This window comes from Neoarius graeffei, chromosome 6, assembly GCF_027579695.1.
Source record: "Neoarius graeffei isolate fNeoGra1 chromosome 6, fNeoGra1.pri, whole genome shotgun sequence".
Taxonomy (NCBI): Eukaryota; Metazoa; Chordata; class Actinopteri; order Siluriformes; family Ariidae; genus Neoarius; species Neoarius graeffei.
Window position 1 is genome coordinate 108,080,107 of NC_083574.1, and position 18,877 is coordinate 108,098,983.

Sequence of the window (18,877 nt, forward strand, 5' to 3'; positions counted from 1 at the left end):
GTATGCACAATGTCACCTCACTAAGTAGGAACAGTATACATATTGCACTGAGTACAAGCAGAGACTCCGGCAACTAACTATGACAGCATAACTAAAAGGGGAGAGCCAGATGGTAATACAGGCTTGAGGGAGCCCCAGGACATAAAGCAGCAGCCACTACACCATCAACAAACTCGAGTGAGCAAGCGAGTGGGGACTGACAGCATCCATACATCCTAGTTTACCAAAACACTATGTCTGAGGACCCTCCAGATCTACACCTTTACCTCATAAACACCATTAACACATGGCTTGACTAAACAGATATGTTTTCAGCCTAGACTTAAACACTGAGACTGTGTCTGATTCCCGAACATTACTTGGAAGGCTGTTCCATAACTGTGGGGCTTTGTAAGAGAAGGCTCTGCCCCCTGATGTAGTCTTCACTATACGAGGTACCAGCAGATAGCCTGCACCTTTTGATCTAAGTAGGCGTAGTGGGTCATAGAGGAGCAGAAGTTCACTCAGGTACTGTGGTGCAAGACCATTTAGTGCTTTAAAGGTCAATAGTAGTATTTTATGATCAATACGAAATTTGATTGTGAGCCAATGCAGTGTGGATAAGACAGGCGTGATGTGGTCATATTTTCTAGTTTGAGTAAGGACTCTTGCTGCTGCATTTTGAACTAACTGGAGCTTGTTTATGCACTTATTGGAACATCGAGACAGTAAGGCATTACAATAATCCAACCTGGAGGTAACAAAAGCATGAACTAGTTTTTCCGCGTCATGTAGTGACATTAAATTTCTTATCTTAGTAATATTTCTGAGATGAAAGAAAGCTATCTGGGTAATGTTATCAGTGTGAGTTTTGAATGAAAGACTGGGGTCAATAATCACCCCGAGGTCTTTTACTGCTCCACGTGAAGAAACAGAAAGGCCATCCAGAGTCACTGTGGAATCATTTTCTAGTCTATCCAGAAGAATGGAATGATCAATGGTATCAAATGCTGCACTAAGGTCAAGCAATACAAGTAGCGAGACACAGCCCTGATCAGACGCCAACAGTAGGTCATTTACTACTTTAACCAGAGCTGTCTCTGTGCTATGATGAGGTCTAAATCCTGACTGATACATTTCATGGATGTTATTCCTATGTAAATATGAGCATAACTGCTGTGCCACAGCTTTTTCAAGGATCATGGAGATAAAGGGGAGGTTTGATATTGGCCTATAATTTGACAGCTGACAGGGATCAAGGTCAGGTTTTTTAATCAGGGGTTTGATTACTGCTAGTTTAAAGGATTTGGATACATAGCCAATTGTGAGAGAAGAATTTAGTATTTTTAGAAGCGGTTCAATTACTTCAGGTATTATCTGTTTGAATAGACGTGTAGGTAAGGGATCTAGTACACAAGCTGAGGCTTTTGATGCTGAGATTAACAAAAGTAATTCAGTTTCTTTCAGGGGAGTAAACATTCTTATTGATGATCTGATACAGTGATATGGTTAACTACAAGGTCACTTAAGTCAAATCAACTTTATTGTCAAGTATGCTATACATGCTCGACATACAGCACAGATGAAATATCAGTCCTCTCTGACACATGGTGCAAACTGGCAATGCAATAAATAAAAATAGAATAATTGAAAAAAACAAACAAACAATATAAACACTCTAGATAGGAACTAGACAGACTAAACACTCAAACAATATAAACAGAATAAATAAACAGTATAAACACTAGATAAGAACAAGACAGACTAAACACTCAGACAACATAAACAGTATACAACACTCTAGATATGAATTAGACTAAACACACACACACAAATTGGTACAAATAACCAAACAGTCAAGGGCACTTGAGGTATAGCAGGTAAACATGAAATAAGCAGAATAAACAAACTAGCAGCTGTTAAGGTGAGGTAGTGCGGAATAGTGCAAATGGGCAAGGTAAAGTGAGATGTGCGGTCCCTGAGTTCAGTGTGTTAATGAATGATGAGATGTATATATATATATATATATATATATATATATATATATATATATATATATATATATATATATATGTGTGTGTGTGTGTGTGTGTTGGGGGCGGGGACTGTGAGGATGACATGTCAGATGCTGAAGGTGGGGCAGGGGGGTGTGCAAGCAGAATCTGTGGCAGGGGGCAGAGGGGGGAGGAGGGGCAGAACAGGGAGGGAGTTGAGCCTCCTGACCGCCTGGTGAAAGAAACTGTTCTTGAGCCTGCTGGTTTTGGCCCGGAGACTCCGCAGTCTCCTCCCCAACGGCAGCAGGCTGAAGAGGCTGTGAGATGGGTGGGTGGGGTCATCTGCAATCCTGATGGCTTTGCGGGTGAGGCGGGAGTTATAAATATCCATAAGAGAAGGGAGAGAGACACCAATGATCCTCTCAGCTGCTCTCACGATGCGCTGCAGAGACTTGCAGCAGGACACGGTGCAGGCGCCGTACCATACGGTGATGCAGCTGGTCAGGATGTTCTCGATGGAGCCTCTGTAGAATGTGTGCATGATGGGGGCTGGGACTCTTGCTCTCCTCAGTTTGCGGAGGAAGTACAGACACTGTTGGGCTTTTCTGGCCAGTGATGTGGTGTTGTTGTTCCAGGACAGGTCTTCAGAGATGTGCACACCCAGAAACTTGGTGCTGCTCACCCTCTCCACTGCAGCACCATCGATAGATAGTGGAGCATGCTGGGTGTGCTCTCTCCTGAAGTCCACAACAATCTCCTTCATCTTCTCCACATTCAGACGGAGATTGTTGTCCTTGCACCACATGGCCAAGTGGCTCACCTCACTCCTGTAGATTGTCTCATTGCTGTTGTTGATGAAACCCACCACAGTCTTGTCATCCGCAAACTTAATGAAGATATTTGAGCTGGATGTTGGTGTGCAGTCGTGGGTCAGCAAAGTGAAGAGGAGGGGGCTTAGCACACATCCTTGGGGGGGCCCCCGTGTTTAGTGTGATGGTGCTGGAGGAGTTGCTGCCGACCTGTACAGTCTGTGGTCTCCCCGTCAGGAAGTCCAGCAGCCAGTTGCACAGGGAGGTGTTGAGTCCCAGCTGGTCCAGTTTGTGAATGAGCTGCTGAGGAATGATTGTGTTGAATGCTGAGCTAAAGTCTATGAACAGCATTCTGACATACGAGTCTTTTGTCTCCAGGTGGGTGAGGGCTGAGTGGAGGGCAGTGGAGATGGCGTCATCGGTCGAACGGTTGGATTGATATGCAAACTGGAAAGGATCCAGGGCAGGGGGGAGGGCAGACTTGATATGCCGCATGACTAGCCACTCGAAGCACTTCATGAGGATGGGAGTGAGTGCGACAGTGTGGTAGTCATTGAAACAGGAGGGAGACGGCTTCTTTGGGACCGGGATGATGGTGGTGGCTTTGAGGCACGTGGGGACAGCAGCCTGGCTCAACGAGATGTTGAAGATGTCTGTAAAGACATCTGTGAGCTTCTCGGCACAGTCTCTCAGGACACGATCAGGAATGTTATCAGGACCCAGGGCTTTTCGTACATTTGTCATCCTGAGAGCTCTACTCACACTGTCTGGGGACAGCGTCAACACCTGGTCGCCGGGAGGTGGTGGGGTCTTCTTTGCCGTGGTGCTGTTGTCTGCCTCAAAGTGAGCGAAGAAGTTGTTCAACTGATTCAGCAGACACGTGGAGTTGTCACAGGTCTGTGGTGAGGGCTTGTAGTCTGTGATGGTCGGAATCCCCCGCCACAGATTCCTGGTGTCTCTGCTGTCATTGAAATGGTCAGCAATGTGCCTGGAATACTGTCTCTTGGCCACCCTGATGCCTCGTGACAGATTGGCCCTAGCTTTCCTCAGGCCCACCTCACCCCCAGCTCTGAAAGCTGCGTTCCGAGCCCACAGGAGCCTATAGAATTTGAATTTTTTTGTTGGATATTCTCAATTTTGTCATTAAAAAAATTAATGAAATCATTACTATTATATACTCCAGGTGTGCATGTGTCTATAGTGGACTTATTCCTTGTTAATTTTGGTACAGTATTAAATAGGAATCTAGGATTATTTTTGTTATCTTCTATTAGGGAGGAGAGATATGTTGATCTCACAGCACTAAGAGCTTTTCTATACTTCACGAAGCTCTCCTTCCACGCTAATTTGAACACTACCAATTTTGTTTGACGCCACTTATGTTCCAATTTTCGAGTGGTCTGTTTTAATGTGCGAGTGTCATCATTATACCAGGGTGCTAATTTTTTTGTTTCTGACCATTTTCCTTTTTAGAGGAGCTACATTATCTAAGGTATGGCAGAATGTTGACTAAGCATTCAGTTGCCTGATCAAGGTCTGCAGGGGCTGACAGTGACCCAATCAAAGTTGATAACTTTGGGAGATCATTTATAAAGCTCTGTGCAGTAGTTGACATGAATGTATGTTTAATACACTAGTGTGGTGAGGTGCATATATTATTACTCAGACATAGTTTGAATGAGATGAGATAATGATCTGAGAGCTTCATACTGTGGAAGTGTGACTATATTGTCTACGTTTAACCCGAATGTTAGTATTAGATCGAGGGTGTGACCACCATTATGGGTCGGTCCTATGACATTCTGATTAATCCCTACTGAATCTAAAATGGACACAAATGCTGTTTTTAAAGGGTCTTCTGGGTTATCGAAGTGAATATTAAAATCTCCGACAACTAAACCTTTGTCTAAGGAAATAACCAGATCTGAGATAAAATCTGCAAATTTGGAAAGAAACTCAGAATATGGTCCCAGGGGCCTGTAAATAATAAGCAATGGAATTAACTGGGTAGACTTATTTTTCGAGGCTACATACATTATATGAGTATGAAGAACTTCAAATGTATTAAATTTATAACCAGGTTTTTGTGTTACACCTAGATAATCGTTATAAATAACCGCGATGCCTCCTCCTCTGCCAGTTAGACGAGGCTGGTGTATATAACTGTATCCAGGGGGACTCGCTTCATTTAATGCTATATATTCATTTGGCTTAATCCATGTTTCAGTTAAACAAAGTACATTAAACTTCTGATCAGTAATGAGTTCATTAACCATTAGTGCTTTAGATGTAAGAAATCTTATATTTAATAGCCCCACCTTTAGATCAAAGGTGCTGGCAGCAGCTGTACAGTCAATATGATCTAATTTTCTATTGATTAGGTTACTGGAACAAACTCTCTGAAAATTTCTACCTTTTTGTTTAGCCCAGGGAACAGACACAGTCTTGATGTAGTGGACCCTGAGTGACGACTCTGTGTAGCTAGCAGACAGTCAGTTTAGCCTGTTCATCTGCTCCCTGGCCTTGGCTCTGGATTGTCAGGAATTAACTAGGCCTGTCCTGAGACTATGGCCTATGCTGCAGGAAATGAGAGCAGCACCTTCCCGAGTGGGATGGATACCGTCCCGCCCTAACAGGCCAGCAGTGCCCTCAAAATTAGCCCAATTATCTATAAAGCCCACACTGTTTTCAGAGAACCACCTGGACAGCCAGCAGTTCAGCGACCATAACCTGCTGTAAGCTACTTCGCCACACCGCATTGCGATGGGGCCAGAACATGCTACAGCATCGGGCATCGCCTTCGCTAATTTAAAGGTGATGAACATATCATAAAGAAGTATATTAAAGAATAACTGTAGAAACAAAGGGTAAAATAGGAGAATATAAAAATATTAAAGCCCAATATAACCAATACACAGTATTGCATATGTCCAACAGTTATGGAAAAAAGGTGTACAAACCAGTATCAGTTTCAAAGTAGCAGGAATATATTATTACCCAGCAGAAGCATAAATAGAAAGAAATAAAGTAGTGGGCCTAAAACAGAACCTTGCAGAACACCAAACTTTACCTTAATTTGCATAGAGAGGTCACCATTTACATCAACATACTGATAACGATCAGTTAAATAAGAGCTGAGCCAGGAGAGAGCCACTCCCTTAACTCCCACAACATTTTCTAGTCTATCCAGAAGAATGGAATGATCAGTGGTATCAAATGCTGCACTAAGGTCAAACAACACAAGCAGCGAGACACAGCCCTGATCAGACGCCAACAGTAGGTTGTTTACTACTTTAACCAGAGCTGTCTCTGTGCTATGATGAGGTCTAAATCCTGACTGATACATTTCATGGGTGTTATTCCTATGTGGATATGAGCATAACTGCTGTGCTACAGCATTTTCTAAGATCTTGGAGTTTAAGGGATTTAGGTACAAAGCCAGTTCTAAGAGAAGAGTTCATTATTTTTAATACATTTTTTTAATAAAAAAAGGTAGAAATTTTTAATATTTTTAATACTTACAGCAGGTTATGGTCGCTGAACTGCTGGCTGTCCAGGTGGTGCTCTGAAAACAGTGTGGGCTTTATAGATAATTGGGCTAATTTTGAGGGCACTGCTGGCCTGTTAGGGCGGGACGGTGTCCATCCCACTCGGGAAGGTGCTGCTCTCATTTCCTGCAGCATAGGTCATAGTCTCAGAACAGGCCTAGTTAATTTCTGACAATCCAGAGCCAAGGCCAGGGAGCAGACGAACAGGCTAAACCGACTGTCTGCTAGCTGCACAGAGTCGTCACTCAGGGCCCACTACATTGAGACTGTGTCTGTTCCCCGAGCTCAACAAAAAGGTAGAAATTTTCAGAGAGTTTGTTCCAGTAACCTAATCAATATAAAATTAGATCATACTGACTGTACAGCTGCTGCCAGCACCTTTGATCTAAAGGTGGGGCTATTAAATATTAGATCTCTTACATCTAAAGCGCTAATGGTTAATGAACTCATTACTGATCAGGAGTTTAATGTACTGTGTTTAACAGAAACATGGATTAAGCCAAATGAATATATAGCATTAAATGAAGCGAGTCCTCCTGGATACAGTTATATACACCAGCCTCGTCTAACTGGCAGAGGAGGAGGTGTCGCGGTTATTTATAACGATTATCTAGGTGTAACACACAAACCTGGTTATAAATTTAATACATTTGAAGTTCTTCATACTCATATAATGTATGTAGCCTCGAAAAATAAGTCTACCCAGTTAATTCCATTGCTTATTATTTACAGGCCCCCGAGGCCATATTCTGAGTTTCTTTCTGAATTTGCAGATTTTATCTCAGATGTGGTTATTTACTTAGACAAAGCTTTAGTTGTCGGAGATTTTAATATTCGCTTCGATAACCAAGAAGACCCTTTAAAAACAGCGTTTGTGTCCATCTTAGATTCAGTCGGGATTAAGCAGAATGTCATAGGACCGACCCATAATGGTGGTCACACCCTTGATCTAATACTAACATTCAGATTAAACATAGATAATATAGTCACACTTCCACAGTCTGAAGTTATCTCAGATCATTGTCTCATCTCATTCAAAATATGTCTGAGTAATAATATATGCACCTCACCACGCTACTGTATTAAACATACATTCACGTCAACTACTGCACAGAGCTTTATAAATGATCTCCCAGAGCTGTCAACTTTGATTGGGTCACTGTCAGCCCCTGCAGAACTTGATCAGGCAACTGAATGCTTAGAGTCAACATTCCGCCATACTTTAGATAATGTAGCTCCTCTACAAAGGAAAATGGTCAGAGACAAAAAATTAGCACCCTGGTATAATGATGACACTCGCACATTAAAACAGACCACTCGAAAATTGGAACGTAAATGGCGTCAAACAAAATTGGTAGTGTTCAAATTAGCTTGGAAGGAGAGCTTCGTGAAGTATAGAAAAGCTCTTAGTGCTGCGAGATCAACATATTTCTCCTCCCTAATAGAAGATAACAAAAATAATCCTAGATTCCTATTTAATACTGTAGCAAAATTAACCAGGAATAAGTCCACTATCAACACATGCACACCTGCAGTATGTAGTAGCAACGACTTCATGAATTTTTTTAATGACAAAATTGAGAATATCCGACAAAAAATTCAAACTACTAATTTAAGGTTAGACAATGAAAGTGACCTTGTAGTTAACAATATAACTGTATCAGATCATCAGTTAGAATGTTTTACTCCCCTAAAAGAAACTGAATTACTTTCATTAATCTCTACATCAAAAGACTCAACTTGCGTACTAGATCCCTTACTGACACATCTATTCAAACAGATAATGCCTGGAGTAATTGAACCGCTTCTAAAAATAATAAATTCTTCTCTTATGATTGACTATGTACCCAAATCCTTTAAACTAGCAGTTATCAAACCCCTAATTAAAAAGCCTGACCTTGATCCCTGTCAGCTGTCCAATTATCGGCCAATATCAAACCTCCCCTTTATCTCCAAGATCCTTGAAAAAGCTGTGGCACAGCAGTTATGCTCATATTTACATAGGAATAACATCCATGAAATGTATCACTCAGGATTTAGACCTCATCATAGCACAGAGACAGCACTGGTTAAAGTAGTAAACGACCTACTGTTGGCGTCTGATCAGGGCTGTGTCTCGGTACTTGTGTTGTTTGACCTTAGTGCAGCATTTGATACCATTGATCATTCCATTCTTCTGGATAGACTAGAAAATGTTGTGGGAGTTAAGGGAATGGCCCTCTCCTGGCTCAGGTCTTATCTAACTGATCGTTATCAGTATGTTGATATAAATGGTGATATTTCTAGACGTACCGAGGTAAAGTTTGGTGTTCCACAAGGTTCTGTCTTGGGTCCACTGCTTTTTTCTCTATATATGTTACCTCTGGGCGATATTATTCGTAAACATTCTATTAGTTTCCACTGTTATGCTGATGACACACAGTTGTATGTCTCTGCAAAACCTGATGAGAGACACCAGCTTAATAGAATTGAGGAATGTGTTAAGGACTTTAGACACTGGATGCTTATTCATTTCCTTCTGCTTAACTCTGACAAGACTGAAGTACTTGTACTCGGACCACATACAGCTAGAAGTAAGTTTTCTGATTACATAGTAACTCTGGATGGCCTTTCTGTTTCTTCACGTGCAGCAGTAAAAGACCTCGGAGTGATTATTGACCCCAGTCTTTCATTCGAAGCTCACATTGATAACATCACCCGGATAGCTTTCTTTCATCTCAGAAATATTGCAAAGATAAGAAATGTAATGTCATTGCATGATGCAGAAAAACTAGTCCATGCTTTCGTTCCCTCCAGGTTGGATTATTGTAATGCCTTACTGTCTGGATGTTCCAATAAGTGCATAAACAAGCTCCAGTTAGTTCAAAATGCCGCAGCAAGAGTCCTTACTAGAACTAGAAAATATGACCACATCACGCCTGTCTTATCCACACTGCATTGGCTCCCAATCAAATTTCGTATTGATTATAAAATACTACTATTGACCTTTAAAGCACTAAATGGTCTCACACCACAGTACCTGAGTGAACTTCTGCTCCTTTATGACCCACCACGCCTACTTAGATCAAATGGTGCAGGCTATCTGCTGGTACCTCGTATAGTGAAGGCTACATCAGGGGGCAGAGCCTTTTCTTACAAAGCCCCACTGTTATGGAACAGCCTTCCAAGTAATGTTCGGGAATCAGACACAGTCTCAGCATTTAAGTCTAGGCTGAAAACATATCTGTTTAGTCAAGCCTTTTGTTAATGGTGTTTATGAGGTAAAGGAGTAGATCTGGAGGGTCCTCAGACATAGAGTGTTTTGGTAAACTGGGATGTATGGATGCTGTCAGTCCCCACTCGCTTGCTCACTCGAGTTTGTTGACGGTGTAGTGGCTGGCTGCTTTATGTCCTGGGGCTCCCTCATGCCTGTGTTACCTTCTGGCTCTCTCCTTTTAGTTATGCTGTCATAGTTAGTTGCCGGAGTCCCTGCTTGTACTCGGTGCAATATGTATACTGTTCCTACTTATTCAGGTGACATTGGGCATACCTAACCACCTGTGTTTTCTTTCCCTCCCCCCCACCCCAAATCTGTCCCTCTGAGTTACATGGAGTCAACAGGAAATCTTTTGGTGGAGAGGGTGGAGACCTCGACTGGCTATCGTAGCCTGCAGGGAATCGGCCATCAGACTTCTGTCGCATGTCCCAGACCCGGTGAAATGTAACTGAATTGTCTTGGCCAGCCCTAAGGGTCTCATCTGCATCTCATCATTGCTGAGGAGTGTGCTCCCATCACCCAATCAAGCATCCAGCCAGAGCAGGTCATGATATATTTTACCATATTAACATGCCATTGTTGTGTGTTATGCCTGATGTAAAGACTCGTCTCTGCGAGTCTACCACACAGATTTAATACTTGTCATTTTTAGGGCATACCTAACAATGTGTTTTCTTTCTCTCTCTCTCTCCCCCCCCCCATCCTGTCCCTCTGAGTTACATGTTGATCCTGGGATTGAGATGCTGGCCTCATCTGCCCCTCGGACCTGCTTGATCCATCCTGGTGCCCTGTGTCTGGTCGGAGTTTTATCGCACCGCTCCTGTGAAGGATGGCCCCATGAGGACAGTTGAGGGTTATATCTGTTAAAACTGTTAATATTATAGTCAGGCTGTCTGTTGTTGCCCAAATGAGGATGGGTTCCCTTTTGAGTCTGGTTCCTCTCGAGGTTTCTTCCTCATGTCGTCTGAGGGAGTTTTTCCTTGCCACCGTCGCCACAGGCTTGCTCATTGGGGATAGATTAGGGATAAAATTAGCTCATGTTTTAAGTCGTTCAAATTCTGTAAAGCTGCTTTGCGACAATGTTTATTGTTAAAAGCGCTGTACAAATAAACTTGATTTGATTTGATTAATAGAGGTTCAATTGCTTCTGGTACTATCTGTTTGAGGAAATGTGTTGGTAGGAGATTGAGTACACAAGTTGATGATTTTGAAGAGGAAATTAAAGACATTAGTTCAGCATGTTGGAAGAGTTAAAAGAATGCAGGTGGTGAACTGATGTGGTTATATTGTCATTGGCATACAGCAGTTAGTTGTCAAATTGTCTGAATAAGCTAATACTCTGAATAAAATAATCTTCTCAATTTTGTGATTGAAAAAATTCATAAAGTCATCATTCCTACTTACTGATATGTATGCTTCTGTGGTGGTCTAGTTCCTAGTTAATGCAATTTGTAATCATAATTTAGTTTTTAGGCTGTTAAGATTACAATGCAGTGAGAAATGATGGAAGACATGGGCAACGAAGGGCGATGAAGAGATGGTGAGATGAAAGTGTGAATAAGGAAAAAAAAATCTTCAGAGAGAATAGTAAAAATCTCATTTCTAACTGTGGTTTGGGCTCACACACACAAATATATTTATATAATTTATATTTTCTATATATTATATTGACATTATGGTCAAAAATTTAATTTTACTTTTTTTTTGCATTTACCGAACACTCAATGTTTCTTTTATTGTGTTTAATAAGAATAAAGATAGTATCTTGCTTTATCTGGCCTCCACTGTGGAATTTTTTTTTATTACAATTCAAATGCTTTTGTAAAATTGATTTACATATAAAATAACTACATGAAGAATTAAAGCCCTCCTTCACAGATGAGTGAAAATATTGAATAAATTTCCTCTTTTTGATTGTTGGGTTAAAAATGCCAAGTTATGATGACTGAATTGATTATTCACTTAAATATGAATCATATGATACGTTTTGGGTATTTGATATGGCGAAATAGGACACAATGGAAAAATCAAGAACACACCAGAAAGATGAGAATAACGGTGGTGGTAAAAGAACAGCGACTGTACCGGCTGAAGATCGCGCGGGTCTCTGCTGCGGCACGCGAGCAACGGGACATCACTACTGCACCGGGCGGAGCATGAGGCAGGGGCGGGGCAAAATGACTGGCCGTAGATTCTATCAAAAGTTCAATTTAAATTCAAAATATTGGCCAAAAATATGCAAACAGTACAAAATATGAAAGTAAGATGAAAAAGAAACATTCTATTGCCTTATACTGCAAGACTAAAACAAAATAACACTGTCAAAACTCACCTTTTCAGTGATAACGTCCGAACAGATCACTCGCGTAACAGAGAGACCGCAAATGGAAGCACGATCAACTTCTAACTGTTGGAGTGGAAAATTCCATTCAACACATGCAGATTGTTAATGTGTGTCCTTCCCCGCACACAAATAACACACTACAGTAAAAAATAGACCACAACTCATTTTATAGCTCAGAAATTCATACAAGACCAGCTACCATTGTAGCATATTCTGTAAGAAACATTCTATACCTAACTTTCAGCTTTCCTTGTAAAAACCAAAATCACAGATTTATAACTAAATGTTTATATGGCGTAGTGATTTTAAGTTACTACTTTTGGTGAGGTCGTGACCTCGACCCTGAGGCTTTCCGTTTAGATCAAAACACATGATCGTATTGGTTTTGGGTTTGCGGAAAATGGAATTACAACAGTGATCAAATATTTTGCATGATGTTTTATTATGGTTATGATTATTCTGTGAACGCACCAATCCTTAGGTGTATAAAGTTGCAACTTAAAATACAATTAGTGATAACTGTAGACTTTTCAGTGGACTACAACCTTTTTAAGGGAATGCGATATAGTCAACCATTTATCATGTCCCAGATCAAGCCACCATTTTCCCACAAATGTGCAGAATTTTTGCCAAATTCAGAATATTCACATCAAAGATTTAGTTTTATCTGGATTATTTCTTTCATCATGTTATTTCAAATTAAAACCAACATCATTCAAAACCGTATAGTTTACTGACTGTGAGTATATTTAGTGGGGTACCCCACAGTACCCAGTTTCTGAGACAGACCCATTATATATAATTTCCATCTGAGTGATGGTAAGAAATAAAAAAGAGCTGGTCTTTAGTCCATGATACTGCAGGTCTGCTGTTTGTGTGTGTGTGTGTGTGTGTGTGTGTGTGTTTGGATTTGTCTCATTCTATTGTCCTGCTGTTTATGTGAAACACGGATGGGTGTTCCGACTCGCAAACAGGATCCTTTCCGGAAAGCAGGATTTGGTTAAAAAAAAAAACCTTTGGATTCATGAAATTCCAGAGATTTTGTTTGTTCCAGACACACAGATTAGAGAAAATCCAGATCAGTTACAATGACAACAAAAACAAGCCTGGTGTGTTTTTGGCAGTTATACACACCTGGGAAAAGTGAGAATAACCACACCTGCAGAATCTGATCATGCATTTAATCAGTTCTCTCTCTCTCTCTCTCTCTCTCTCTCTCTCTCACACACACACACGTTCTTTTTCTCTTTATCGCTGCTTTCTTTCTTTCTTGTTGCTGACTCAGAGCTCCTCTCTCACACATTGCAGCTTCAGCAGAGCTCCTGAATCTGAACATGATGGAGTTGAAGAAACTTCTCTGTTTACACACACACACACACACACACACACACACACACACACACACACACACACAGACTAAGACAGATGTGTTGTATATGTGTGTGCACTGAGCCGACTCCAGATGCTCAGACAGTCAGTCAATCAAATGCTGATGATATTAAATCAGAATGCAGACAGATCGATTCGTTATTCTCCTCACACTCCATTCCTCCACCCAAATAAACGAGCATGTCTGCCTGCAGAATGGTGTCTTCAACCTCCCACGCCTGTGTGTGTGTGCTTGTGTATGTGTGTGTCCCATCACGCTCTCATGGACTCATTTCTCTATGAAAATGATGTTAGCGTCCTGCTGGAGCTGGATAATGATGCGAGAGGAATCAGGGTGAAAAATGATGAGACTTGAAAACTCTGCAGTTCCATCACAACTTCCACACAGGAAACACATCATCCACACAGGAAATGCATCATCACCATAAAACTGACAAAAAGGACCTCAGACATGAAAAACTGAAGTTTTCACTTCCTATGAAATTCTGCTGCAATCGTCTTCCCAAACTGACCCTAAATATCAGTCCACCCCTCAAATACACACACACACACACACACACACACACACACACACACACACACACATTCACACACAAAGCTAGTCCTCCTGGATATAGTTATACACAGCAGGCTCATCTAAGTGGTAGAGGAGGAGGCGTCACAGTTATTTGTAATGATAATCTAGATATCACATAAAAACCTGGTTATAAATTCAATGTGTTTGAAGTTCTTCATATGAACATAACATATATAGCCACAAAATAATAAGTCTACCCAGTCAGATCCATTATTTATTATTTACAGGACCCCGGGGCCATATTTTGAGTTTATTTCTGAATTTGCAGATTTTATCTCAGACCTGGCAATGTCCTTAGACAAAGTTTTGGTTGTCAGAAATTTTAATATTCACTTCAATAACCCAGAAGACCCTTTGAAAACAGTGTTGATGTCCATTTTATATTCAGTAGGGATGAATCAGAATGTCATAGGACCGACCCATAATAGTGGTCACACCCTCGATCTAATATTAACATTCAGGTTAAATGTAGACAATATAGTCACATTTCCACAGTCTGAAGTTCTCAGATCATTATCTCATCTCATACAAAATATGTCTGAGTAATAATATATGCACCTCACCACGCTACTGTATTAAACATACATTCATGTCAACTACTGCACAGAGCTTTATAAATGATCTCCCAGAGTTATCAACTTTGATTGGGTCACTGTCAGCCCCTGCAGAACTTGATCAGGCAACTGAATGCTTAGAGTCAGCATTCCGCCATACTTTAGATAATGTAGCTCCTCTAAAAAGGAAAATGGTCAGAGACAAAAAATTAGCACCCTGTTATAATGATGACACTCGCAAATTAAAACAGACCACTCAAAAATTGGAATGTAAGTGGTGTCAAACAAAATTGGTAGTGTTCAAATTAGCATGGAAGGAGAGCTTCCTGAAGTATAGAAAAGCTCTTAGTGCTGAGAGATCAACATATCTCTCCTCCCTAATAGAAGATAACAAAAATAATCCTAGATTCCTATTTAATACTGTAGCAAAATTAACCAGGAATAAGTCCACTATAGACACATGCACACCTGCAGGATGTAGTAGCAACGACTTCATGAATTTTTTAATGACAAAATTGAGAATATCCGACAAAAAATTCAAACTACGAATTTAAGGTCAGACAATGTAAGTGACCTTGTAGTTAACAATATAACTGTATCAGATCATCAATTAGAATGTTTTACTCCCTTAAAAGAAACTGAATTACTTTCATTAATCTCGGCATCAAAAGCCTCAGCTTGTGTACTAGATCCCTTACCTACACGTCTATTCAAACAGATAATACCTGAAGTAATTGAACTGCTTCTAAAAATAATAAATTCTTCCCTTACAATTGGCTATGTACCCAAATCATTTAAACTAGCAGTTATCAAACCCCTGATTAAAAAACGTGACCTTGATCCCTGTCAGCTGTCCAATAATTGGCCAATATCAAACCTCCCCTTTATCTCCAAGATCCTTGAAAAAGCTGTGGCACAGCAGTTATGCTCATATTTACATAGGAATAACATCCATGAAATGTATCACTCAGGATTTAGACCTAATCATAGCACAGAGACAGCTCTGGTTAAAGTAGTAAATTACCTACTGTTGGCGTCTGATCAGAGCTGTGTCTCACTGCTTGTGTTGCTTGACCTTAGTGCAGCATTTGATACCATTGATCATTCCATTCTTCTGGACAGACTAGAAAATGTTGTGGGAATTAAGGGAACAGCCCTCTCCTGGCTCAGCTCTTATTTAACTGATCGCTATCAGGATGTTGATATAAATGGTGATATTTCTATATGTACCGAGGTAAAGTTTGGTGTTCCACAAGGTTCTGTCTTGGGTCCACTGCTTTTTTCTTTATATATGTTACCTCTGGGTGATATTATTCGTAAACTTTGTATTAGTTTCTACTGTTATGCTGATGACACACAGTTGTATGTTTCTGCAAAACCTGATGAGAGACACCAGCTTAATAGAATTGAGGAATGTGTGAAGGACATTAGACACTGGATGCTTATTAACTTCCTTCTGCTTAACTCTGACAAGACTGAAGTACTTGTACAGTGGTGCTTTAAAGTTTGTGAACCCTTTAGAATTTTCTATATTTCTGCATAAATATGACCTAAAACATCATCAGATTTTCACACAAGTCCTAAAAGTAGATAAAGAGAACCCAGTTAAACAAATGAGACAAAAATATCATACTTGGTCATTTATTTATTGAGGAAAATGATCCAATATTACATATCTGTGAGTGGCAAAAGTATGTGAAGCTTTGCATTCAGTTTCTGGTGTGACCCCCTTGTGCAGCAATAACTGCAACTAAACATTTGCGGTAACTGTTGATCAGTCCTGCACACCGGCTTGGAGGAATTTTAGCCCGTTCCGCCATACAGAATAGTTTCAACTCTGGGATGTTGGTGGGTTTCCTCACATGAACTGCTCACTTCAGGTCCTTCCACAACATTTCCATTGGATTAAGGTCAGGACTTTTACTTGGCCATTCCAAAACATTAACTTTATTCTTCTTTAACCGTTCTTCGGCAGAATGACTTGTGTGCTTAGGGTCATTGTCTTGCTGCATGACCCACCTTCTCTTGAGATTCAGTTCATGGACAGATGTCCTGACATTTTCCTTTAGAATTCGCTGGTATAATTCATAATTCATTGTTCCATCAATGATGGCAAGCCGTCCTGGCCCAGATGCAGCAAAACAGGCCCAAACCATGATACTACCACCACCATGTTTCACAGATGGGATAAGGTTCTTATGCTGGAATGCAGTGTTTTCCTTTCTCCAAACATAACGCTTCTCATTTAAACCAAAAAGTTGTATTTTGTCCTCATCCATCCACAAAACATTTGTCCAATAGGCTTCTGGCTTGTCCACGTGATCTTTAGCAAACTGCAGATGAGCAGCAATGTTCTTTTTGGAGAGCAGTGGCTGTCTCCTTGCAACCCTGCCATGCACACCATTGTTGTTCAGTGTTCTCCTGATGGTGGACTCATGAACATTAACATTAGCCAATGTGAGAGAGGCCTTCAGTTGTTTAGAAGTTACCCTGGTGTCCTTTGTGACCTCGCCGACTATTACACAACTTGCTCTTGGAGTGATCTTTGTTGGTCGACCACTCCTGGGGAGGGTAACAATGGTCTTGAATTTCCTCCATTTGTACACAATCTGTCTGACTGTGGATTGGTGGAGTCCAAACTCTTTAGAGATGTTTTTGTAACCTTTTCCAGCCTGATGAGCATCAACAACGCTTTTTCTGAGGTCCTCAGAAATCTCCTTTGTTCGTACCATGTTACACTTCCACAAACGTGTTGTGAAGATCAGACTTTGATAGATCCCTGTTCTTTAAATAAAACAGGGTGCCCACTCACACCTGATTGTCATCCCATTGATTGAAAACACCTGACGCTAATTTCCCCTTCAAATTAATTGCTAATCTTAGAGGTTCACATACTTTTGCCACTCACAGATATGTAATATTGGATCATTTTCCTCAATAAATAAATGACCAAGTATAATATTTTTTTATCTCACTTGTTTAACTGGGTTCTCTTTATCTACTTTTAGGACTTGTGTGAAAATCTGATGATGTTGTAGGTCATATTTATGCAGAAATATAGAAAATTCTAAAGGGTTCACAAACTTTCAAGCACCACTGTACTTGGACCACATGCAGCTAGAAGTAAGTTTTCTGATTCCACAGTAACTCTGGATGGCCTTTCTGTTTCTTCATGTGCAGCAGAAAAAGACCTTAGGGTTATTATTGACCCCAGTCTTTCATTCGAAACTCAAATTGATCACATTACCTGGACAGCTTTCTTTCATCTCAGAAATATTGCTAAGATAAGAAATTTAATATCACTACATGATGCGGAAAAACTAGTTCATGCTTTCGTTACCTCGAGGTTGGATTATTGTTATGCCTTACTGTCTGGATGTTCCAATAAGTGCATAAACAAGCTCCAGTTAGTTCAAAATTCAGCAGCAAGAGTCCTTACTAGAACTAGAAAATATGACCACAACATCCCTGTCTTATCCACACTGCATTGGCTCCCAGTCAAATTTCATATTGATTATAAAGTACAATGAGATGAGATGAGAGGAGAACCCCAATTCCAAAAAAGTTGGGACAAAGTACAAATTGTAAATAAAAACAGAATTCAATAATTTACAAATCTCAAAAACTGATATTGTATTCACAATAGAACATAGACAACATATCAAATGTCGAAAGTGAGACATTTTGAAATTTCATGGCAAATATTGGCTCATTTGAAATTTCATGACAGCAACACATCTCAAAAAAGTTGGGACAGGGGCAATAAGAGGCTGGAAAAGTTAAAGGTACAAAAAAGGAACAGCTGGAGGACCAAATTGCAACTCATTAGGTCAATTGGCAATAGGTCATTAACATCAGTGGGTATAAAAAGAGCATCTTGCAGTGACAGCAGCTCTCAGAAGTAAAAACAGGAAGAGGATCACCAATCCCCCTCATTCTGTGCCGACAAATAGTGGAGCAATATCAGAAAGGAGTTCGACAGTGTAAAATTGCAAAGAGTTTGAACATATCATCACCTACAGTGCATAATATCATCAAAAGATTCAGAGAATCTGGAAGAATCTCTGTGTGTAAGGGTCAAGGCCGGAAATCCATACTTGGTGTCCATGATCTCCGGGCCCCTAGACGGCACTGCATCACATACAGGCATGCTTCTGTACTGGAAATCACAAAATGGGCTCAGGAATATTTCCAGAGAATATTATCAGTGAAGGGTGGCACAGTGGTGTAGTGGTTAGCGCTGTCGCCTCACAGCAAGAAGGTCCTGGGTTTGAGCCCCGGGGCCGGCGAGGGCCTTTCTGTGCGGAGTTTGCATGTTCTCCCCGTGTCCGCGTGGGTTTCCTCCGGGTGCTCCGGTTTCCCCCACAATCCAAAGACATGCAGGTTAGGTTAACTGGTGACTCTAAATTGACCGTAGGTGTGAATGT